Source organism: Meriones unguiculatus, chromosome 12 (assembly GCF_030254825.1).
Source record: "Meriones unguiculatus strain TT.TT164.6M chromosome 12, Bangor_MerUng_6.1, whole genome shotgun sequence".
Classification (NCBI taxonomy): domain Eukaryota; kingdom Metazoa; phylum Chordata; class Mammalia; order Rodentia; family Muridae; genus Meriones; species Meriones unguiculatus.
In genome coordinates, this window is record NC_083360.1 from 55,824,881 (window position 1) to 55,850,658 (window position 25,778).

The 25,778-nt window shown below is 36.1% G+C and overlaps 1 protein-coding gene across 35 annotated transcripts in view; it reads right to left on the bottom strand.

Moving 5' to 3' along the window:
- The window catches only part of Ptprd (protein tyrosine phosphatase receptor type D), a 2,581,289-nt gene that overhangs the window by 1,167,683 nt on the left and 1,387,828 nt on the right, over positions 1-25,778 (bottom strand). For all 35 annotated transcript variants that reach the window (XM_060365770.1, XM_060365741.1, XM_060365771.1 and 32 more), the window contains exon 8: positions 3,735-3,768. The gene's annotated coding sequence lies outside the window, so the exon portion shown is untranslated. The remainder of the gene's footprint in view (positions 1-3,734; positions 3,769-25,778) is intronic.

Here is a 25,778-nt window from a genome sequence, read left to right on the forward strand (position 1 = left end):
CCCTAAAACCTCAAGTAATGAAAGAGTGATAAAGAAAATGCCTAGGTCATTTGATGGCAGAATGAACAAATTAGAGAGCCACCATCTGAAGACCAAGGAGCTGTTGTGAGGTGTGGATCAAAGATGATTTGAGCTGCAATAAAGAATTCTCCTTTTGCCTTTAATTATCAAGAGATAAAGAGAACAAGTCAGAACTGTAGGTGAAAGATGCTTAGTTAAGGGAGATTCTGTCCTCCTGCTGTGCCTGGCTTTATATCCAGCGTTTTGAGATCCTGTAGTCCTCAAAGGGAAGCTGGAAGGTAAGCAGGGGAAAAGGGTGATATATTTATGTTTTATTTGTTCAATTACTGAGAATTAATTTGCTTTGAAAGAGAAAAGAATTCTACATGGAGGTTTCTGATCTTGGCATTGCATTCAGTTATAATTACTTCATGGAAGCCACACACACTGCTATACCTAAGATGCAGGCACAGTCCTTTCAAGTTTTGAATTTCCTAGAAATGGAAAATCATGCCTGTGTGACTGTAGGAGAATCATGCATATTTTTCTCAGTCTTCTCAGTCACAACACAGTAACTATTCACAAGTTGGTTATGAGTTACTGTTGCCTTGCATATGCTATGGTAATGGAAGCATCCATGTTGATAATGAAGTTTGTAATAAAATGTATTGATTACAAGGTGGAATTTGTCAAAATATCTTGATAACTGGATGGTCTTTATTCAAAATGTACCATTCTTAGTTGTCTTGATGGCAAATAAACCATTTTAAGTTCACAAATTGTTTTACTTCTAGAAATGCCAAAGTGTTCCTGAAGAGAGTGGCTAAATGGAGGGTTGACAGGCATATTCTATATATACTACCAATTTTCCGACTTCTTGTTTTGAATGAATGTCCAAATTGAAGGTGATTCAACATATGATATGTCATAATATTTTGTAAAAGATTCACATAACTAGGTTTCAAAAAGAACTAAAACTATTTTGATTTTAAATGATATCTATAATTGGGGAAGTCATCTTTGAAATGATAGCAATTTGATTATTGAAACTAAAATAATCTACAATTTTTGGCTAATAAGTAAAATGTGAAATCCACTGTATATGGCTATTTCTGCCACAAGAGAACTTTAATTAGAAATCTCTAATTATGTATGCACATGCCAAAATACAAGTACTCCAGGAAATGAAAAATTTGCATATACAATATATTTAATCAAAGCACCTATTTGATTGTACAATCATCTGTTTTGCAACATGGAATTTGAATTCTGTCCTTGTGATTCTGCACAAGGTATCCAATTATTTTGTTGGTGCAACTTAGAAATGCCTGCTTGATATACTATGGTGTCAGTTCTCTTACATTTATAGCAAGACGGAGGCAGTTTTTCTTGACTTTAAAAACAGAACTTACTGGATCTACATAGGATGTGTGTCTTTGTTCTACTTATAACAGAACTCTGTTTCGCTTCCATTCTCCATTAAGAAAGCAAACATACAGGTTTCTTGCCTCATACAATTTGTTGCTTTCTCCTTTCTTATTTGGAATCTGCTTCAAATTTTGAAGACAACCCTGGTTCACAGGGAGAAAATTCAGTAGTAATAATACTGAGCTCACTCAATTTTCCACATTGTTAGTCCCTAAATGATGGGAGTAGGCTGTTGATCCCTGCCACTTGTAAGCAATAGAGAAACTTTAGAGCTGGTAAAATACCAGATTTATAGTCCTGAAGACAGATGTTCTTTGTGGAGATGCTGGGAAATGCCTTGAGAAGCAGTGAGGCAGAACTGTATTTCTTTGTGGTCTTTCTGGACCATCAAGATTCTCCTTGAGCAAGATTTTCTCTGTGAGAAAGGTGCAATAAACTGGCTGACCTTCTCACAGAGACAGTGTTCTGGTCAGTGGGATGTTGCCCTCTAGTTAGGTCATGTGAGCAGGACAACTGAAATATGGGCTGCTTATGATTCAAAATGATTCACCACCTTCTATAGGGACTCCACTTTTCAGATACGCCATTGCTAACAGCAGGAACCTCTTGTCTTCTAAATCTTTCAGAAAATGACTTTACTCTATGCCTTTTGCACAGTCTCTAAGGAATACATTGAATAATGATGTAGCAATCTAAGCACAGTCACACAATCACTGGCTTCTCTTCTCCCTACTTGCAAGGAAAAGTGTACATGAAAGAAGATCCTGAATTAGGCATGAATAGAAAACCAGTTTGTAAATGTTCAGTCTGGCATCTTTGCTTTGACTCCAGGCAGATATTAAAGGAATCTATAAAGGAATCCTTTCAATGTCTCTGGATTCTTTAACTTTAGGCTCTGTTGTCCCTCTTAATACTGAATTTTCCATAACATATTTCATATTGGACAGGAGATGTCCCAAAGCTCTTTGCATATTCATAGTTCAAACTGCCTGTGGTTTCTCCAGTACTCTGTATTCTACTTTTTGTTTTGAGACACAGATTCTCTACATTGACTTGGTTGTCCTGGAGGTCACTCTGTAGATGAGAACACTTAAAAAATCAAATAATGACCCCAAGTCAAATATGTGAAAATTAATGTTCTTAATTGAGAGAGAATGCAAAGGTGAAAATTATTTGACATGGTTCCTTTCAGTGTTCATTGGAGCAGTGACTTTGATATCACTTAAAAATTAACTGAAATTCAGACTTTGGCTCAGCATTAGATCCACCTCACCAAAACTAACATCAGAAAGGTAACTTGGGCAATTCACATGCTTATTATCACAAAGATTCACTAATGTAATAAACCATTTTCTACATTTGTTTTCCCTAAATTATGTGTCACACAGCATCCTACATGGTCAACCTCTATTTCTTTTCCTAAGCCAACATTTATGCAAAAATGTTTACTTCATCTTATTTTATTTCTACCTAACTTCTAATCTGGCCACCTCACTTTATGTCTAGCCATTCAGGGTAAGAGAGGAAGAGCTTTGTATAGATTACTGCTTAACCTTTTCTGCTCATTGCAGTGGTTAAGAGAGAGAAAAAAATTTCTTCCTTAATCTATTCTAAATGGGTAATTCCAAGGCAGTGAAGTCTAATCGTCTCATGTAAAGTCTTCTTTAAGGCCAGCAGTATGAAGAGAACTCTCAATGCCAGTTCATTGGTACATGAAAGTATAATGACATCATGTTTACCCAAGGTCACAGAAAAGAAGAGGAACTTCATGGAGAAACTAAGTTTTAATGTTTGATAACCAATTATCCGTATTTGTAAGGTAATGAAATAAACTAAGACTATGTTTCTGTTTGTCTTACAGATTAGTAGAAAAAAACAAAACATATTGTATATGGCACTAAGTATTGGTTGTTTTGTTATTGATACATAGACTACAAAATATTCTGATAGTTTCTCATGAGATATATTAGTTTTCTAGCTGATTGAGAGATTTGGTATATTTTGAGTAAGTGAACATTTCTCTGAAAACAGCATTCTTTGTTGACAATCTAGTTTTCCAGCATTTTTAAGTCTTAGTTTTAATTGGAAGAAAATGAAAGACAAAACGTACTACTTTAAAATGCTTAATGGGTTTCTTTCAGAAAAAAAAACTCATGTTAAAAGCAATACCCCAATTAATACAGCAAATAAAATTCTTTGCTCTTAGAAGGAAAAACATGTCATACATGTCAGAGGATGAGAAGAGAGAGGGGAAGAGAAGTAGAAAGTAGAGAAAGAGTGGATGAGAAACTGAAGGAGAAACTTACCTCAATTGTTCAGCTAATGAACAGGTGCCATCATCTGAAAATAAAAAAAATAGTTTTATACTATGTTCATTAATACTATAAAAATCCAATTGTCTTAAAATTCATGATGGAAATATTTAACAGCAAAATTAAGCAAGTAAAGAATATAGTTAGTCTTATGTATTCTATCGTTGTCACTTTCGAGTCTGTAGAGTTAACCTATTGTTTTTCAAAATCATCTTAAAAAACATATTAGATAGTAATGTGAAGAGGGACTGCCTCTGACATAATCTGATTGGCCTGCTTTGATCACCTCCCCCTGAGGGGGGAGCAGCCTTACCAGACCATAGTAGAGGACAATGCAGCCACTTTTGATGTGAACTGATAGACTAAGATCAGAAAGGAGAGGAGAACCTCTCTTATCAGTGGACTTGGGGAGTGGCATGCATGCAGAGGGAGGAGGGAGGGATTGGGAGGGGAGGAGGGAGGGGCTTATGGAGGGAAGCAGAATGAATAAAGTGTAATTAATGAAAAATTAAAAAAAATAGAAAAAAAATAAAGTAAAAAAAAGTACCACAATTTCTATAAAAAAAACATATTAGAGATGTGCATGTGCAATTTTTGATACATAGGATTAAAGGGCAGGTGCAATCACTGAGATGCCTGTATAACAGTATTGGTCCAAGCATGAGTACAATCTTGAAATAACGTTATACACATCTCTGATGACATTTCCATCACTTTTATGAGCTATTATCGACACAAAAGATGCCCAAGTATTTAACATAGTGTTCAGAGTCTTCAGCCATAATATATCTACTAACTTTATAAGATTCTTTACTGTTGTTGTTAGTAGTAGTAGTGTTTGCAATTTATTCACTCTCTACCCAATTGCTGCCTCCCTTCCTTATCTCCTGGTCCCATCCTCCCTCCAACTTCTTCCCCTACCCCTCTTTCTTAGTCCACTGATAGGGTAAGACCTCCTATATACCAACAACACACCAAGACAGAAACAAAATAAACAACCATTTCACAATTGCCTCAAAAAACGATTTTGGAATAAATCCAACCAACAGGTTAAAATGCTTGTACAATGAAACTGATCTCACCACAGCCTATGCTCTCCTTCACACTTGACAGCATTAACCAGGGGAGCCCTGCTTCCATTTCAATTAATAAACTGTAAGTTCCAAATCTGTGTTTTAATAAAGATACAGTTTGGATTTGTGCAATGGCAGAATAGTATTTGTTAAGGCTAAATAAATAATGCTTTCTAGAAAATAATATTATTTAGAGTTGAAATGGCATTCTGTGCTGTTTAACTTCAGAGCGGCTATTAACTAGAATGTACTTTTGTGGTTTTATTATTGTCTCATCTAATTTTTCTTTTCATTTTCCAAAATCATTTGTATGAGTCTGTGGGAAATGGCGGTGTTTGTCCTCTGGCTTCTCTCTCCTTTGGATAATTTGTAATTTGCTAACACACTGTAAACACCAAAGCTTTGCATAATTTCTGAATTTTCATCTGTTTGTCCTTGAAATTGCCAGATTTTTCATTTAATTTTGCCATCATTTTTGCACATTAAAATGTACTCAAGATAATTTTAGTTTGGAATGTGAAGAGCTAATGTAAAATTTACTTTTGTACCCTTTAGAGGAGCAAACAATATGGAGTAAAAACAAACACTTAAGACAAGATTTCAAAGAAAAGTGCAGGCCTAAAGAGAAAGGACATATTCAAAAGATATAAATTGTGCCCTGAAAATTGCTGTGAACAATTATTTAGGCCAGTGTTGCATTTTATTTTAGGGACAACCAAAATCAACAAATCTTTTCTTTTCTCTTTTATTTTATCTTCTTTTCCTTTTCTCTTCTGTTCATTCTTTCTTTCATCTTTTCCTTCTCTCTTCATTTTGTTTGTTTGTTTGTTTTCCTGCTAATTAGTAGCCATAGAATATAAATGCCAGGTCACCTTAGAACTGTACTTCTATGCAATGAAATAAATGATGGAATGGATAATGAATAGAATAGATGGGAGGACAGAGCCACACACTGGTTAAAATATAAGCCTTAACATGCACTGAAACACACCCCCCAATGCCATTCACTCTTCTTTGTATTTCATAAATCAGTAATTCTATGAAAGTGTCCATTTGTCTCTCCAGTGGTGGCCAGTCACCCTTTCTTTAGACCTCCACACTTGTTAGTCACAAGGGGATGAATTTGATAAAAGTCTTTATCTTTCAAAACCCTTTTTGCAAGGAGAGAGGAAAAAGCAAGTCATGAGAGCAGGAAGCAGGAATGAGAGACTGCACACTTGTGGAAAATGTGTTGAGAGCTGTCAGAGGTGCTGAGAGAGGTTGTTGGAAGGCAGTCTTTTTGAAAAAAAAAAAAAATCAGACATAAACCATACTATGTATGTCCCACCTTCACTGCCATGTCTGACTTGAAAACCTAGGGTTTCATGTAACAAAAAAAACTTACAGAATTTTTTTTTAAGTATGTGTTGATTTTAATTCTTCTTTACATTTGAAGAAGCAGATAACAAACCTACCAAATGACTGGTCATTTAAAAATACAGTATCCCTAAATATCCATGAGAAGAAATCATAGGACACTATGCTTAATGCAGAGAACTTACGAGAAGCAAGAGGACTAAGTGTTGACTGTACCACTGAACATGGGATTGAGAGCCTATTGAGCCACTGGAAGGGAAACTGAGTATGGACTAATTCATTACTGGGGATTAAGTGTTGACTGAGCCATCGCTAATGCTCTCACATTTTTATTTTGATGTTTACTTATAGGCATCTTAGCAGAAGAAAAGAATTGACTATGAGTAAATATTGGATGCCACTTTAAAATTTTGCAGCAAGTGGAGAATATACTCAAATAAACCAGTAAAACTTTAAAACAAGAGAAATACTTTGTACTCATAAGCAGCAAAGCCAGCTAGCCAGCCAGCCACAAGCAAGGTGAGCTGTTTCAGGCTCCTCAGTGTTTGTTCCTCCAGGTGACCCATGTTCACATTCTCACTGACAGCCACACTGGTGCTCCTTGTTCAGTCATGGAACCATGATATGATACGAAGCTGCTAGACATAGTTTCAACTTATGTATTCGTTTCAGTCAAGAAAAACAGAATAAAAAGATAATGTCTACTAGCTTTCAGTTTTCTTAATAACTGATGTAATGCAACATTACCATGCTACCAGGGGAACTGTCCTAGGAGAGAACAGAAATTTGGGATCTTGTTTAAAACATGGGCTTTCTAAATCAGCATGACTATCTGCCAGCTGTAAATTCCAGCTTTTTTTTTTCTTATCTTTAACAAGGGTTCCTTACAAAGAAGCTTAAAGCAGATAATGAGCATAAGACATCTTTTACTCTGCCCAGCAGGAGATAAATCCTCAGTATTTTTAACCATTATTCCTTTTGTCACCTGATTCCTAATATTTTTCTTTTAAGAAATTTCTCAGTTTGGTATTTTGTCTCACTTTCTTGATATTATTCAATATGCTTTAAAATGTGATAAAAGTTTGCAAATCTATGCTTATCAAGAAAATAGATTTACTTGACCAAAACAGAGGCCAAATTAGAAGTGTGTTTGTTCTGAATAGTGTCATTCTGCTCTACAATATTCTTGATTGACAAAGACAGTTGTATGTTACTCTTGTTGTGTTTTCTGGTTTTATTCATATGTTTATGTCACGCACTAGAGAGAGACACAGGTATGTACACATTGGTGTGTAAATGAAGGTGGGCATATGTGTGCCACAGCCGGCTGTGAATGTTATACAAGAACACCAGATACTGTCTTCACCTTCCACCTTGTTTTTTGTGAGATTAACTCTTCGCTGGGTGCTGTTGAGTGCACCAGAGCGGGGGTACTATATGCTTTGGGGATTCTCTTGTATTTGATTCTATCTTGCCTTGGAGGAGTGGAGATCACTAACCGATGCCACTGTCCTTGACTTTATTTGAGTCCTGGCAATTCAAACTCATATTTAAGCTTGCATATAGGTCTTTTACCCAGTGATCTATCTCACCAGCCCTTTTTTGTCTGACTTTAATACAAAATTATATATGACATGTATTCATGAACAGAGCTCATCAGTTTTATAATCAGAGTAAGGACACTGTGACATTGCTTTATGTGTTGTCAAGTCTACCTTTAGGGACGATTTCAAGTGATGTTCTAGAACAATTATAGTCATATTTATCAATGGATTCATTATATTGAATTTATGTTTTTTGGGCATTGAAACTAAGAGCTCATACATGTTAGGCAAAAACTCTTTTGTTGAGCCACAATCCCCAGTACTGGTTTGAGGCTGTTTTTAAAAATGTGTTTTTGAGTTTCACTTTATGGCAAACTTTCCAAATCTGAAACTGTTTGGTTGAATCACTAGTAGAACTGTGGAGCCATTGTGGGAATTTCCTAAACTTAAAATTTATAGTAATATTAAATATATATGTATATATATAAATATATATACATAAATATATATACATATATATTTATACACATATATGTATATATGCATACATATATATAAATATTTATATATCTATATATAATAATTATATAATAATAATATATAAATATTTATATAAAAATAAATACATATATAAATATATATAAATAAGATATAAATACATATATAAAAATATTTATCTATTTATACATGTGATTATTATATAATAATTATATAAATATTTATATATGTATACATATATACATATATATGTATAAATTTATATGTATATATATATAAATATATATATATTTAAAGCCCCAGGAATTATCATATTAAAATAATTTAAGAATAGTAACATAGAAACAATTGTGAAAGCTCTCAAGAGAGAATCTGCTGCTCCTATCACATAAAACTTTAACGGGAAACAAAATAACCAAAAGCTGCCTGAGATGAATCCACACTTTTTAATTTACAAGCCATACAGGTAAAGGAACACATCATACTAGCAGTGACAAGAAACATTTAAAAAAAAAAGGCATTCCAGAAATACCACAATGCTCAGGATTGATTACTTCCAAAGCCTAATGGAGTCATAGGGGAGTAATTGATTTCAAATGTATTGGATGGTAGATCACAAAGACTTTATTCCATATCAAAATCTGTACTTGAGGTAAGTTTTTTATAAGTTTTTAATATTATTCCAGCATACACAATGTAGTTAAACCATAAGAAAAAAACTTTCTTCTTACATTGGTTACAAATATTTTACTTCACAGTATGTGAATGTACCTTGTTGACCTGCCTACCAGAGTTTGCTACCCTTAAGAGAAAAATATGAAACCCACTTTGTATTAAAAATCTGTTCATCAAACGTATTTGTAAGATAATACACCACAGAGGAAATTATAGGAGGGTTCACTAAGCAGCCTTACTCAATTCAATAAGTACTGGATTTCTTTAAAGACACTGCCAGGGGTTCAGATGAATGAAGTGAGCTTCTTGACCAGAGTTGCTGGAACAAATCAATAGACTGCCGTGTGCATTCAGCCCATATCATATTGCAATAACAGGTACTTGGAATTCAGTACACAGCTCAGCCATAAATCACAGAAAGAAATTATATTAAAAGGTAAATTTGAACTCAGCAATCAATGGAAATGTGTACCAAAGATGAAATACACCTAGCCATATATTGAAAGGAGATCTGTGTCACTGCCATCCATACCCTGTAGTTTGATTTCCTACAACCATTTTGTAAAAAGACCAAAATCTAGAATAGCCAGATTGTGATTTGAAAGTTCCTTAATTTTCTGACTGGGGAAAGGAGGCTGTTGTGCATGAGTGCTATAGGGAAGCTTTTAAGCAGAAAGCTGAAAGTTAGTACTTCAGAAAGACACCATAAAACACCTGCTACTCTGATTATTTGACACTGTATTTTAGGCGTGTATTATATATACACATATCTTCTGTGCATGGATAATGACAGTGTTTTATTACTATGCATTAAAGCTAAGTGACCACAATGTGAATCCTCCAGTGAGGTAGCTTGTGAATGCATGCGGCAGAAACACAAACAGCAGACCTCTCCAATCAGCCATGCTAGTAGAAGATGCTCTTGTGATGAACTGGCGGGGCCATGTTCAGTGACCTAAATCAAGGCTTAGATAAAGTGGGTGTGTGCTTGCCTTTAGCTAATGGAAAGTAGGACAAGTGCATGTGTTTATTTTCTAACACGTCTGAAAAACCTTGGTGTGTGTGTGTGTGTGTGTGTATTTATGAATATAAAAGTAATTGCTCCATTTACCTGAAAAACAAATGAACTATAAAGTGAATTCCCATCAAAATAGGCATGAAAAGAATTAAATGTTGAATCTCAGACCCTAAAATATTTTTTATTATTTTTTTTTATTTCTAGTAATACATTAGGATGATCAATACATTCCCTGAGGATACAGGGTGACCATGTCTGTCGGTCTCACAGAAATCAAGGCAGGTGAGCACAAAGCCTTATGTCTGTGACAGAACTTGCTAATATTGCCACCTCAATTAGAAATAAACCCCAAACTAAAATGCTATGTCATTTTCTTAATAATTGTATGAGGTTTTATAGAAGCAATGTGTGTGGCTATGGCCATCAGTATAATTCATTATACAACATCAATATTCTTTTTCTTATAATACCTTAGAATATATCACAATGCCACTTGTGACCACTACATTTGTAAACACTGAAATCATTGTATCTAGACTGGCTTAACCTTCCCCGACATTGCAAAACTGAGAGCTAAATTGCTGCATGTTGCTGAAGTGGTGTTTGCCAATTAATGTCTGAGATTAAAGGGCTTAAATACATAAGTCTCCTTACCATCAGAAGCAAGAGGTGAGAGTACCTATATGCAACAGGGTCTACATTCCTCTCCCTACTATAAATTAACCAGAAACCTCACACCAGCACAAGGAAGAATGTCACTCTGTAGAGATGGATTGTGTGTGTATGAAAACAAAATATCAAATTTATAGTATGCCGGTGACACTCAGTAGTAGGACCATCCACACTCAGTTCTAAGGCAACCCTCATCTGACAGGTATAGAAGCTAGGGTTGAGATTTGATGAACTACACTCCAGATATAGACACATTTATTTTTTTTTTTTATATTTGCAATTCGTGGGGGTCTCTGTCACTATTGTTGCCCACATAGTAAAGATCCATGGAGGCAAGAAAGATGTTTGGTTCAACATGACTATATACCTACTGTTGGCTAAAACTTTGGGAATTTGACACAGAATAGTTTATTTTAGGCATATTCAGGTACTTTACAGTTTGGTGAAAACTTTCTGGTGATAATTACTTCAATCCCATGTGCACATTAAAGCATACACAAATATCTGTGAGAAACAAAGTAAGTTAAGTAATGAACAACTGTGACTACACTGAGATTCACTGCAAAAGTACATGTGACACCTTCAATAAAGATGGGTTGTATAGACTGACTTAAAAAACAAAACTTATGAAAGTGTTCTAGAGAATGTCCAGTGTGGTCTTTAGCCACACAGACAATACAAAGTTCAGCAGGATAATACGCCTCTCTGTTCCCAGCCTTCTGGAAGGATAACAGATTATGTATTCTTTCCATTGAAAGAACAACCCCGTGTATTTAACTTTCCAGGTTCCTCTAGTACTTGTGTATGAGCACAAAGACCTCTATGTTTTCTATGGCTATTTGTGATAGCAGAATCGTCATGAGAAACTACTAGCATCGAAGATAGCCAGGGTCATTGCTGTCTATGCAGAACTGTCTCTGTGCCTCATTTCCCTTTTTCTAATCAACATTATTCCTAAGTATGGAGTTTCAGGACAATAATCACAACACGGAGGAGGCAAAGGTAAGAAATTTGCTTTTTGTTTGAGGTCAGCCTGATTTACACCATGAGTTTAGTCCAGAGTAAGAATCTATCTTAAAAAAAACAAACATAGAAAAAAAAAACATTAAACAAAAAGAGGATTAAAATGAAGACCTCCCTGTGTTCATTTTTAGAACTCCTATCTTTGAAGGTTATACCTCTCATTCTTCATAACTGCTGTCTCAGTCCTAAGCCATTCTTTTAAGGTTATTATGTTATTCTTACCACACTAGAAAGGTGTTTTGCCTCAGCACTCTAGTAAGTCTAACTTCCCCAAGAAAATTATTCTTATCTACACCCACTTTCATTCTTTTAAATAGGTCTTATTTTTCGGAGGACCACGTAGACTTCTCTCTTCATATTCACTATGCTTCAGAAGAGTCCCATCTTTCACCAAATTGCTTCAACCATTTGATATGATAAACAAATCAATAAATAGTCTGCTCTACAGACATGGTAGCAGAATTTTGGCCACTTTTGTAACTCTTTGATAAAATCTGACACAGTGACCTAGAGACAGAATGGCATTAAGTAATGCACAAAACTTACAGATGCACTTTAAGTCATATTTTATGTAGTGTAATACAGCAGCAAACAGTCTAGTGTACCAAATGTGACAAAGACCCTCAATGCAAGGTTAATCCTTGTAGCTAAGGAACATGAGAACATCATTTTGAGCAGCTATAAAACATCTCAAATGTACCCACTTTTAAATCACATTTCTCCATTTGATTGGTTATTAGAATAAAAGAAGTTATTTGTACAAATAAAAGTAAGTGAAATATTATAATGGGCTATGCCATCATCCTTTTAATGGTGAAAGGTTTATTCATCATTGCCTGTAAAACCAAAGTAAAATTTATTCCAGGCATAAACTGTTTGAATTGGGCTATGGAGGCCAAAGCTTCTATTTGTCAATGGAACTTTAGTTGTAATCTTAGTGCTGTCATTTTTAATATCATGACCATGAAATATATATCAGATTTCTTTAAGCTCTTATTTCCTGGTTCATAAGGTCTCTGTGGGATGTTATTAGGAATAAATCAGATAACATTTCTATATTAGTAAATGTAATTTCAACTATGTGATGGTCACCTACTAAATAACAGGTTTTATTATATTTCCCTGTGCTTGCCCTATCTAACAATCTAACCACTAATACTGTTTAGACTTCAGGAGACAATCTACATTTTTGAAGAAGAAAGTGAATTTCTAAGAAAAGCAGAATTTTCCATTGCAACACTTTTTCTCCTCTTAAAATGTGTTCTGCATAGCTCTATTGAGACTTCACCTCCGATTATTTAAAACAATCTTTGATTGGATTCAAACTCTCTTCCGACATCCTATCAAAGGACAATCCAAACTCTTCAATTATCTTTTTCACATACACCTCAAAAGGTATTCTGAGTGCTTGAAAGGCCATAATTCTTTCTCCCTAAAGTTTTGAATTCCATCTGATGAAATTACCACACTTTGTAGAATAGTGCCATGTCACAGAAACAATAGCATCAATTAACCTCCCCTGCCTTCAGCCAGGTTCTTTCTTTTCCTTCATAAAAGTTAATTTAATGCTTTTGAAAGAAGCAAGATTAGAAGAGATAGGGAATCAGGGTCTTCACATCACAAAATAGGTACTGACTAGAATGTGTAGCAATAGCCTTAAAATTGTTGGATTCAGAATCTCAGGAACATTTAAGGAAGGGTTGACTTACTGGAGTGGAGGCAATTGAGTTTCCCTGGTGCATTCAGTCTGTGGAATCACCCTCAGGATGATAATCAGAGCTATTCAAGATAGTGAAATTTAGTTTTTTGATTAAAAACCAAATTACTGTCATCAATTTTTGAGTGCATTATGTGAAAGATATTTGGGATCGTATGGAGGAAGGGGTTCTCTCAGGATAATGACACAAAAGGTGTCAAAATTTGCTCTTGATATATCATTTATTCAATAAACACTTTCCTCAGATCTATTATCTGCTAGTCTAGATTTTTTATCATAAATTAGACTAATAAGAACAATCCAGAAATCCATATGTTCATGGAGGAGAAATGTGAAACTTAAAACCAGAGGAAAAAAAAAAAAAAAACAACACATTAATATCATTTCTAAGCTGACACCATGGATGTAGACTGGTTTTTAGAAAAGCCTCATACTAGAGTTAATGCTTTCCTGGCATTCTTAGCCATTTATTTCTCTGTAAACTAGAATTTGTGTGTTATGCACTCAGTTTTGTTCATAAAACAGTGGTTTCTATTGGAAGCATCCCTCTCACAGGAATGATCTCCAGAGAAACAGAGATCATGAGTCATAAAGGTATTTTAGATGTCATTTAACAAACCCCTTTTGATGAAGTGATTCATGAGCAAAGAATATATTTGCTGAAGTAGAGGATTACATTCCATTCCATAAAGGCAACTTAGTTTATTTGATTAAATACAACAAACTTTAATTTATATCAGCTCTGTAGAAGAATCCATAAGAGTTCTTTGGGGAGATTCAAATGACACAATGCTTGCCCCATAAATTTGAAGTGAACAACAATATAAAATTAAAACATTCCTTAAGATCATCTCTGAGATGCTAGGACTGCAGAAGAAGTCCTGGGATGTGCAAGGAAAGTTAGGGGAAGTTTTTTAAAGAGGGCAGGTCAATTTCATTATCATGGCTAGTAAGATTGGTGTGAAGGGAGATTTTTTACCAAGGAGCAAACAGTTGAAGACCAAAGGAAAAAGGCAGAGTACTTTTGGCCATGACCTTGAACAATACATATATTTAGTTACCAAATGGGATGCAGGTAGAAGAGTGTTTAAAAAGAAATGGAAAGGAATTCCTAGCTTCTGTTACTCGAACCTCAACCTGTTAAGGCACTAAGATTGAGTTTTTTTTTTTTTTTTCCTTTTTTTTAAATTTTATTTTATTTTTATCAGTTACATTTTATTAACTCTGTATCCCAGCCGTGTCCCGATCCCTCATTCTCTCCCAGTCCCTCCCTCCCTCCCTCCCTCATCTCCACCGTGCCCCTTTCCAAGTCCACTGATAGGGGGGACCTCCTCCCCATTCATCTGATCCTGTTTTATCAGGTATCTTCAGGACTGGCTGCAAAGCCCTCCTCTGTGGCCTAACAGGACTGCTCCTCCCTTCGGGGGTGGGGAGACCAAAGAGCCAGTCATTGAAGATTGAGTTTTGTAAATAACTCTTGCCTGAACTCTTTGCCTGAACCCAAATTTTTCTTTTAGACTCTCTACATTAGAAGACTATAATCTTCTCCCTTGATCTTCTCTTCTCCAGGTAGGCATCTTCTGAGGTGAGCTTTCTTCCCTCAAGTTGGGATCCTTGTTCTTAAAATGAAAATCTGATCCTGCAACTATTGGGAGTGAGATCTTTCAATGTAGGGCCAAAAGTGAAGATTTTCATGCTATAATCAGTACAGGATTGAAGTCACTTGTCTCCAACTTATGAGCTGTGCCATCTAATGAATTTCTTGGCTTTCCTAATTTTTACTTTTTTCAAAGGGATGTCATGTTAAATAAATAAAATAATGATATGGATAAAATAAATATACAAGGTGGTAGCATGGTCTGATCAATACAGAGTAAGTGCTGAGGGGTGGAGTTTAAGACCAAATTCTTCTCTGGTATAAGTTTGCTCTGTCATAAGGGCCACTCACCCACCTCCCATGTTGTCCATCTCAAATATCTTACCATGCTGAGCTGTCTCCAGGAAACTTGTCTCCACTTATTTGTGTCTCCTGCTATAGGTCTGTCCCCTAATTTGTCCTTCAATCTACAATGCCATTTCCACTTGATAGAACAGAAACTCAGTCACTGATTGGCCCAACAGATTTTTCAGTTACTGGGTACATAACAGATAAAGGCTGCAATCTCCTCGCTTTGGTACAGGTCTCATTTCTTATACCTATGTTCTTACTAGTCTTTAATATTCTGTAGGAAGAAAACATTTTTTTTTTGCCAGTTTAATCACAGTAGCTAAAAATGTGTAGTTTATCAGCTGCTCTAGAATTTTTCCTTCCCTGTCTTTATTTTGGAAACTTACCTAGATTTCTATTCACAACTTACACATTTCAAGTAAAATCAATGAATAAAATTAACCAATAACCAAAAACCTAGATAACACTCTTTCCACAAACAACATGTGATATTTGAAGTAATGGGACGCTAGCCCAGTCATGGGAAGTAAAGTGGGATTGGTTTTGACATACACCCTCATGACAGCAGCAGAAACTGATTTTTAAAGCATTTAGGGAATGCTGTCAGATAGAAATTAAAAGGAATGTTAATTTCCTATAAAGCCTGGACTAAAGTAAACTCATATGGATAGATATTCACTCCACACAGCCCTAATATCCTATTATGTTGAAAGCAATCCCAATCTTACACACAAACAAAAAAATCAAGTAAAACATCTGAGATTTGTGTTTTATTACAAACTTATTTAAAATGCTTGCAAATCTGAAAACATTTGGAACAGCTATATGTTCAGAAAAGCATAATTCAGCTTTGACAAAAAAAAAATCCATAACATTCCAGTTTATACATCCTAGTTAAGCAGAGCATGTGGTTTGCACTATTTTACCCAGGAAAATTTCTTTTTGAAAAGTCCCAAGCAAAAGTTTGATTAATGAAAAAAACAAAAAAAACAACGACAAAAAAATCTTATCCTGCAAACTGACAAAAAACTCAGTATAGGAAGTGGAAGATATTTCTAATTCTCGATAGTAATATACTCCTGTTTTTAAAATCTATATCTATCTATCTATCTATCTATCTATCTATCTATCTATCTATCTATCTATCTATCTATCTACATATATATATAAATTTAGGAAGCTAATTAGGTCTTCAGCTTTTCATAAAATGAAATGAAGAGATCAGCTTTGCCTTCTCCCAGAAGTTGGGTCAGGAGAAAACAGAACAGTCAGTAAGAATTCTGAACCTGTACGTGCAGGGCACAGACTCCCTGAGATCACTTAGTCTTGGAAAAGGACTTCAACTGTTTTCAACTGATTAAGAAAAATGACAATGTGGCTACTCCTGATGTGATCTGGTGGACTAGGATCGGAGGGAAGCTGAGGAGGGCCTTCCCTATTGGTGGACTTGGGGAGGGGCATGTGTGAAAGGGGAGAGGGAGGGTGGGACTGAGAGGGGAGGAGGGTGGGGCTTATGGGGGGATTCAGGGTGGATAAAGTGTAATTAATAAAAAAAAAAGAAAAGAAAAAAGAAAAATCATTTGGCCCATTTCTGAGAGTATCAGGAGAGCACTCTTCTAATCTTTCCATTTCCTTTTTCTTTCTGTTGTCTATGTCCTTCGTATCTCCTTCCCTTCCTTCTTTCTGTTCCTACTCTTTCTTTCTCCCCACTTCCTCTTCGTTCCTCTCTCCCATTTCTCTTTGTCTTATCCTTCCATTCTTTCCATTTCTTCTCTCTCCTTTCCCCTTTCTTGTTCTTTTCCAGTCACATATCTTCTGTTCTCTATCTTTTTAAAAAAATAATCTGATGTATTTATTTTTTCATCTTTTTATCAGAATTCCCTAAAAATATATTTTCTCTGTACAACATTCTCTGATTCTTGTAGCTCAAATTTATCCTGTTACTTAAAATGTCTGAATTCATGTTTGCTTGAGAACTTTTTAATTAAATTTTTATTTTTTACATTAATTACATTTTATTTGCTTTGTATCCCAGCTGTAGCCCTCTCCCTCATTCCCTCCCAATCCCACTCTCTCTCTTCTCCTCCATGTCCCTCTCTAAGTCCACTGATAGCGGAGGTCCTCCTCCCCTTCCATCTGACCCTAGCTTAGCCTGAGAACTTTTTTTTTTTTTTTGCCATTGGATGGAAGTTTATTGAGATAGAACATTTGGGCAGCACAAAGTAATAAGGAAATTATAAAATCTAACAGGTTCCTGTGTCTTATTATTTATGATAATGGTCAAATAATACGACCACAAAGTAGCCTGAGAACTTTTAAAAGTTTCTTCCTTGCATGTTAAGTGTGTCCCTAGTACCTCAAAATCCTTCAAAATAGTTATTTCCATACTGCATAGTTTAGAGTTCAAAGAACATGCTCAGTAATAAACATATGAATGAATTTATTTTGCCTTTAGAACTTCTGCCTGAATTTCCTATTTTGTCATCCTGATTCAAAAGGAGAGGTTTGTTCAGCCGAGATATATCTGTCCCAGAGACAGGCCTACTGACAGACCTCACACCAAAAAAAGCAGTTGGATTTAACTAGCTGTTTAATGGTTCAAGTTTTTCTTAAACATTAAGTTATTGGAAGAACAAGGGCTATTTGAAGGTGAATGTTTAATGAACACACTCATAATTCAGTGGATCTGGCTTTAAACTAAAATTGCTTCTTATGTAGGATTTTCTCATTCTCAGCAAAGCAAGTAGTCTAGCTATGTTGTCACTCAATTTCCTTATCTGTATAGAGAGGATATCGTAACTAACCTTAACAGAATTACATGAGGTTTAGAAGACAGCGTGCAGACCACTGGCTGTAAGGAATTTCAGCTTCTATATTCTCAGTTATTATAGTAATGTATTCACTTACAATTCAATGATTATAGAAATTCAGTGGAAGGACAGTTTAAGACTGACTGTGAAGTAAGATTTGCAATCTAATCAGTGGTAAGAAGGGAATGTTTGAACTATCTAGTAGGTTAAAAGTGATCCGTTCTTGCACATTGATAGCCAAGAACTTTGACACAGGCTCTCAGCTGACTAGCAAGACTGCTTTAATAACAAATAGGAAAGGAAAGGACTTTGCAGATAAGGGTTTGAACAGCAGGGCTTGTCTTTCCAGGATGTTTCATGATGAACTCTAAGAAAAAAAATTGAAGATACTGTAAAGGATTTTATTGTGTCATAAGGTAAGCTCAGGTTTGTGTGAAATCTAAAGACAAGCATTCCTATTAATTTTTTATTTTTCTATGTCTTCTAATGACAGGTGTGTGTCTTCTAACATGATTAAAACTTGAGTATCAATACCTAATCCCATTATAAAAAGGACAAAATATTTGAATAATTTAAAATTCTCCAAAATCAATTGTGTTATTTCTATGAAATAGAAGTATTTGGTTTTAGAATGGTTTATGATCTGGTTGTCTGATCATATATTATTGATTTTCTGCAGAATATTTTAATGGCTTTCAATTAGTTTTAGTTGTGTAATAAATGAAGTTCATATTATTGTGCCTGTTTCAGAAGTGAAAAATCAGCTACATGGACTTGAAACTTTAAGAAGCCCACAATTCTGCTTATTAAATATATTTAGGAAAAAAATCTAATATCTATATTGCTTAGAAACAGATCTAATGAAAGAGATATGTGGTAAAAGTGGCCCAAATCAATAAAGAACATTTTTATAAAGCCAATTACAAAAAAAAGTAAAAGGAAAGAAAGAAAGAAAGAAAGAAAGAGAAAAAGAAAGGAAGGAAGGAAGGAAGGAAGGAAGAAAGGAAGAAAGAAAGAAAGAAAGAAAGAAAGAAAAAGAAAGAAAGAAAGAAAGAAAGAAAGAAAGAAAGAAAGAAAGAAAGGTAGGTAGGTAGGTAGTGGTCACAGGCTTTGTATTTGAAACCAACCCTGGCAGGCAACTCGTAAATAAAAAGGGAAATAATTTTGCTTTACTTCTTTTTTGGATTTCTTTAGGTTTTGTTTTTGTAAAATCAACATTAGGTCATGAATTCACCTGTAAGCCGTCTACTGCTGCTGAAACTGCCTATCTCTATTCTGTGAGATTCACTACAAGATTTGCATATATTTCAGTGTCGTGGAAAGGGGAGGACACTGCTCCCTGGTTAGCTACAGAAAGCTGTCTTGTTGTCTAGACAACCTTAACCTTATACACAAATATAGAAATTATGATGCCACATACAGAGCAATGCAGCTTGACATACTCCTACGGAATCACATTCAATACCCCTCCTCTTCTACACTGCCTTTAACAAATAATATTAACTCCATAATAAAATGTTTAAGTTCTTTAAAAAAATCTGTACACATATGATAATATTTTAATATTATTTTAAGATTTGAAATTATAACAGTTATATCATTTTCTCTTTCCCTTTATTACCTCCATTCACTCCTATGTCCCCTCTCTTGCTTTCTTTCAAATTGAGGGCCTCTTTTTCTTTAATTGTTGTTGCACATGCACACACACACGCATGAAAACACTACTTGCACATATGCACACACACGTATATATATTCCTAAATATATAAATATAACCTGTTCACTCATACTATTTTTACATGTACATGATTTTAGCTCTGACCAGTTAACTTTAGATAACCAATTGGGAGTCTCTTTCCTGTGGAAAAAAACTTTTCTCACACTCTCAGCATTCCTTTAGTTGCCTGTAGTTCTATGTCTAAGGTTGGAGACCATCTGTGAGATTTTTCCCTTTTCCATATTAATATATCTAATGGTGCCATCCTTCTCTAGGCCTTGTTTAGCTAGCCATGTTACGGAGCCTTCTTGGGTTTAACGAAATTCCTAAGCATTTCTAGGAGACTCAGTCTCACAGACAACTCCCTCCCTGTTTCTCTGGCTCTTAACAATCATCCCACCACTGTTCCGGGATGGGCAATATTATTTTTTGATGAAAATATTTGTTCAGTACTATGTAGGACATAAACAAAAAACAAAATTGGCATGGTCGTGTTTGCCTTTGATCCCAGCACAGAGGAGGCAAAGGAACAAGGATCTCTGTGTTAAAGACTAGAACAGTCTATTTAATGAGTTCTAGCCAGCCATAGCTATATAGTGTATACAGTAAGACCTGGCACAAAGCTCTTTGACCCCCTCCCCCAAGGGAGGAGCAGCCCTCTAGGCCACAGAGGAGGACTATGCAGCCACTCCTGAAGATACTTGATAAAACAGGGTCAGATCAAAGGGGAGGAGGTCCTCCCCTCTCAGTGGACTTGGAAAGGGGCAGGGAGGAGAGGAGGGAGGGAGGGTGGAATTGGGAGGGAATGAGGGAGCAGGATACAGCTTGGATACAAAGTTAATAAACTATAACTAACATTAAAAAAAAAACACAAAAACAAAAGCAAAAAAAGAAAACCACATCAAACCCCAAAAGACTCATTATAAATGTAAAGACAATAATGAAAAAAGAAAACAACTAAAACTAAATTCATTATTTGAGGCTATGTCAGCTTCACCTTATCTTAGTAACCAAGAGAAGTTTCGAAAACTGGATACATTGTAAATTATTTCTGAACATGAGTTAGAAAAGTTGAATTTCTTGAAATGTCATTGTGTGCTTCACCTGTGGTACTACCAATTTCAAATACTGCAACTTGTTTTCTCATTCTCTGTTCTGGGTAAAAGATAATCTGAGCTCAGGAATACATCCCACGCTTCTCAGCCAGAAAACCCACTTGGGATTTAACGTTCTTTTCATCAGCTTTGTCACAGCATTTTACAGTGAACACTGATCTAACCAAAGGTAAAAGTATTGCTGCCCAGGAGAAAAGATTTGTGAAATGCAGTCAGCTGTGGTTTCCTTAAAGGTCCTTGGGTACTGCAGCTAATTGGAATTGACTCTACTCAGCCAACAGCACTGCCATATTTTAACCTTCATGGCAAAAACACAGTCACTTAAGTATTATTTCTCCTTCTTAAGAGCTTTCAAATAGTGAAAAAGGCCCAGGGATATGTTCACTGGAAAATAATAGTCAGCTCCAGATCTAAAAGAAAGGTATATAAAGAAAAGATTATGGAGGATACGATTATTCTAAAAATAAAGAAAAGACTATAAAGATATAATGAGTATATCTGCAGTTTAAGCATGTAAATATATGGTCACAGATCTGAGAATAATATCTACATTTCCTGAGCATGTGTGGTTTGCACTGATCACAGGGCATTGTTTTCAGACTATTTATTAGTCTTCATAATCAATAAGATGAATCAATTTATTTTTATTCTGTATGAGATTAAGCATAAAAGCAGGTTAGTTGCTTGCACTAGAGATCTCAAAGGTTAATATCCAGGTTTTTGGTTCTCAGCCACCACACTTCAATGAAGAACTATTTGTAAGTTATACTCAAAATTTAAATTGAATTATAGTCATATCTATCTTGATTGAAATGTTTATACCAATCCATGTTTCCTGTTTAGAATAAGTATAATTTATTTATAACAATACATCCAAAAAAGCATTTTTAAGACACTAAAGGCCCCCCCTTTTTTTATTCTAGTACTTTAAGACAAATAATTTTATGAAAGGGACACTTACTGCCAGCCAGGTACAAATTCTACATTTCTGTTCATAGAATATTCAACAACCAAAGAGCCTAGACCCTCTGCATATATGTAGCAGATGGGTAGCGTGGTGGTCGTGGGTTCCCTAACAGTGGGATTTTCCCTACCTGGGCTGTCTTGTCAGGCCTCAGTGGGCACGGATGCACTTATTGCTGCTGCAAATTGAGGTGACAGGGTGGTTTAATACCCCTTGGGGGCCTCCCCTCCTCTGGGAAGAAGAGAGGGAAGTGGGAGGAGAACAGTGTGAGGGTGGGACTGGAAGGAAAGGAGGGAGGGGGCTGTAATCAGCCTGTGATGTGATGAAATAAAAAAATAAATCATATCAAAGAAAATTTTTTTATCAGGCTCAAATATATGAACTCAAATGCACCAGCAACTGAAAAAGTAAATGAAACTGTTGCTAGCTTTACCTTACTAAGGGAATCTATTTGGAAGAAGACAACTTGAAAATGTCAAGCTCTTTGCAGGGGACCTTCAGGGATAAACACAACGTGAGAGGAAATCAGAAATAAAATAAGGTAGACTTTCAAAGTCTAATCCTGTCTTCTGGCCTTAAGTCCTGGTTTGGATTAAGCCACCCTGTTCTTACTGCAACTACCTACCAGAAGACAGTATAGACATCTCTGCAACTTTTACAGTTTTTTTTTTTTTGACATACAAAAATTGTCTACGACATACTAAAAGTTAAAATTTAAATCCATGTATATTGAGATTGATATGTAAGGCCTTAAAGAGGTGATTTGATTTGGCTTGGGTGCAAGAAAATTCTTTAAAATATTTTTTTGATACCCTAACTGGCTTTCTCCTCAGCATAAAGGCTCAGCAAGCCAGGGAAGGGGGACTGCTGGGGAAACAAGTAGGCCAGCATTTAAATCTTTTTAATCTCCAGAACTGTGACAAATTATGTTTAAGCAATCTAGCACATGAATTTCAATAACTGGTACTAAAGGTGAAAAATGCATTCATTTTTAAATATGAGAATTCAACAAACAATAGGATGAAACAATGATTACAAGAAACAACAAAACTCAAAACTAAATGTGATTAAAATATTTAAGATAACAATAAAGATATTTCATCAGAATGATTAAATCTAGTAAAATAAATAAAATTATAAAATATTAAAAATGTATTAAAGAAAAAGGAGTTAAATATATCATTTGAATGGCAAACAACATGCAAGATGAAACTACAGAATGACTTGATGCTTTGAAAAGGAAACAAACATAAAGCTCTTTGGCATACAGAGGGAAAAAGATGGTTACATTGATGCAGTTAACATCTGAGATAGGTGAGGGAACAATGACAATGTCTGACACACAACCTTAATGTAACCCCAATACCTGTGTTCTGCAGCAAAGCTCTACATCTGTGGCTTTCAGAAGGAAGCCACAGTTGTCCTCGAGGCAGAGGTATTGGCAACCTGAGACTCTTTATAAAATGCTACTTTAGAATTTCTTTTTTTTTTTTGTCTTTACTTTAATTTTTTTAATTTAATTTAATTTTATTAATTATACTTTATTCACTTTGTATCAACCCTAAGCCCCTCCCTCCACCCCTCCTGATCCTACCCTCCCTCCCCTTTCTGCATACATGCCTCTCCCCAAGTCCACTGATAGGGGAGGTCCTCCTCTCCTTCCTTCTGATCTTAGTCTATCAGGTCTCATCAGGAGTGGCTGCATTGTCATCTTCTGTGGCCTGGTAAGGCTGCTCTCCCCTCAGGGGGAGGTGATAAAAAAGCAGGCCAATCAGTTTATGTCAGAGGCAGTCCCTCTTCCCATTACTATGGAACCCACTTGGACACTGAACTGCCATGGGCTACATCTGTGCAGGGGTTCTAGGTTATCTCTATGCATGGTACTTAGTTGGAGTATGAGTCTCTGGGAAGACCCCTATGTTCAAATTTCTGGTTCTGTTGCTCTCCTTGTGGAGTTCTTGTCCTCTCCATATCTTACCTTTTCCCACTTCTTACATAAGATTCCATGCAAACTGCCCAACAGTTGGCCATAAGTCTCAGCATCTGCTTTGATAGTCTGCAGGGAAGAGTCTTTCAGAGGCACTCTGTGGCAAGTTCCTAACTTGTTCCCTGTTTTTTTCTTCTTTTGATGTCCATCCTGTTTGCCTTTCGGGATGTGGATTGAGCATTTTACTCAGGGTCCTCCCTCTTGATTAGTTTACTTAGATGTACAGATTTTTAGTAGATTTATCCTATATTATATGTCTATATGAGTGACTATATACCATGTGAGTCTTTCTGATTATGGGAGAGCACACTCAGGATGATCCTTTCCAGTTCCCACCATTTACATGCAAATTTCATGATTTCCTTATTTTTCATTGCTGAGTAATATTCCATTGTGTAGATGCACCACAATTTCTGCATCCATTCTTCAGTTGAGGGGCATCTGGGCTGTTTCCAGCTTCTGGCTATTACAAATTAAGCTTCTACAAACATGGTTGAGCAAATGTCCTTATTGTGTACTTTAGCATCTTTTGGATATATGCCTAGGAGTGGTATAAACCCACAAACTTGTGGACACCTGATCTTTGACAAAGATGTCAAAACCATAAAATGGAAAAAAAAATATAGCATCTTCAACAAATGGTGCTGGTCTAACTGGATGTCTACCTGTAGAAAAATACAAATATATACATACTTATCACCCTGCACAAAACTAAAGTCCAAGTGGATCAAAGACCTTAACATAAAACCAGACACATTAAATCGGTTAGAAGAAAAAGTGGGGAAGACCCTAGAACTCATTGGTACGAGAGACAACTTCCTGAACAGAACACCAACAGCACAGGCTCTAAGAGGAACAATCAATAAATGGGACCTCATGAAACTGAAAAGCTTCTGTAAAGCAAAGGACATTGTCATCAAAACAAAAAGACTGCCTACAGATTGGGAAAGAATCTTCACCATATATATATATATATGTATATATATATATATATATATACATATATATATATCAGAGGACTAATATCTAGTATATATAAAGAACTAAAGAAGCTGAAAAGCAACAAACCAAGTAATCCAAGTAAAAAATGGGGAACAGAGCTAAACAGAGAATTCTCTGTAGAGGAATATAGAATGGCAGAGAAACACTTAAAGAAACACTCAACCTCATTAGCCATCAGGAAGATGCAAATCAAAACGACCCTGAGATTTCACCTTACACCCATCAGGATGGCCAAGATGAAAAACTCAAGTGACGACACATGCTGGAGAGATTGTGGAGAAAGGGGAACCCTCGAGAGGGCGGAGCCAAGATGGCTACTAGCACACACAGTTTCTGAGCAGTGGGATACCTGATCTTCTGAGTTGGAGAATGGAAGGACCCCAACCCAGGAAAACCACAGCGAGGCTTTCTGAACACCAGAGAACATCGCAGGAGGTGAAAACTTTGGCCTCCGGTCACCCGGAGACTTGCTTGGGGAGGGAGAGAAAAGATCCTTTGTTCTTGCGGCACTCCCTTCCCCCAGACCTCCTTCCTCCTAGGCACAGCGGCACAGCAGACTCATCTTTCTCAGCGCAGACCTAACTGCCTGGGGTATACAACCGCTGAGACGGAGCCCCAACCACTTTAGCGGCAGACAAAAGCCAGCAGTACGTACCCCGGAGTCCCAGATTCGCGCAGCGGCTGTACCATCCTCCCAGGGCGCGAATCTGCTAGACACCATACTAGCTCCGCAAGATCGCCATCACTGATGGTACAGCCCGCCCAATCCCACAGTGACAGAGAATACGCTATATACTCACCGAAACCAGGCAGAAACGTCATACAACCTGGACACACCAGGCACTGGGCCTCCCAAGCTTGGAGAGCACAACGAAGAGATCCCAGGACTTCCCAGAAAGCATTGGGACTAGCAAGCCAG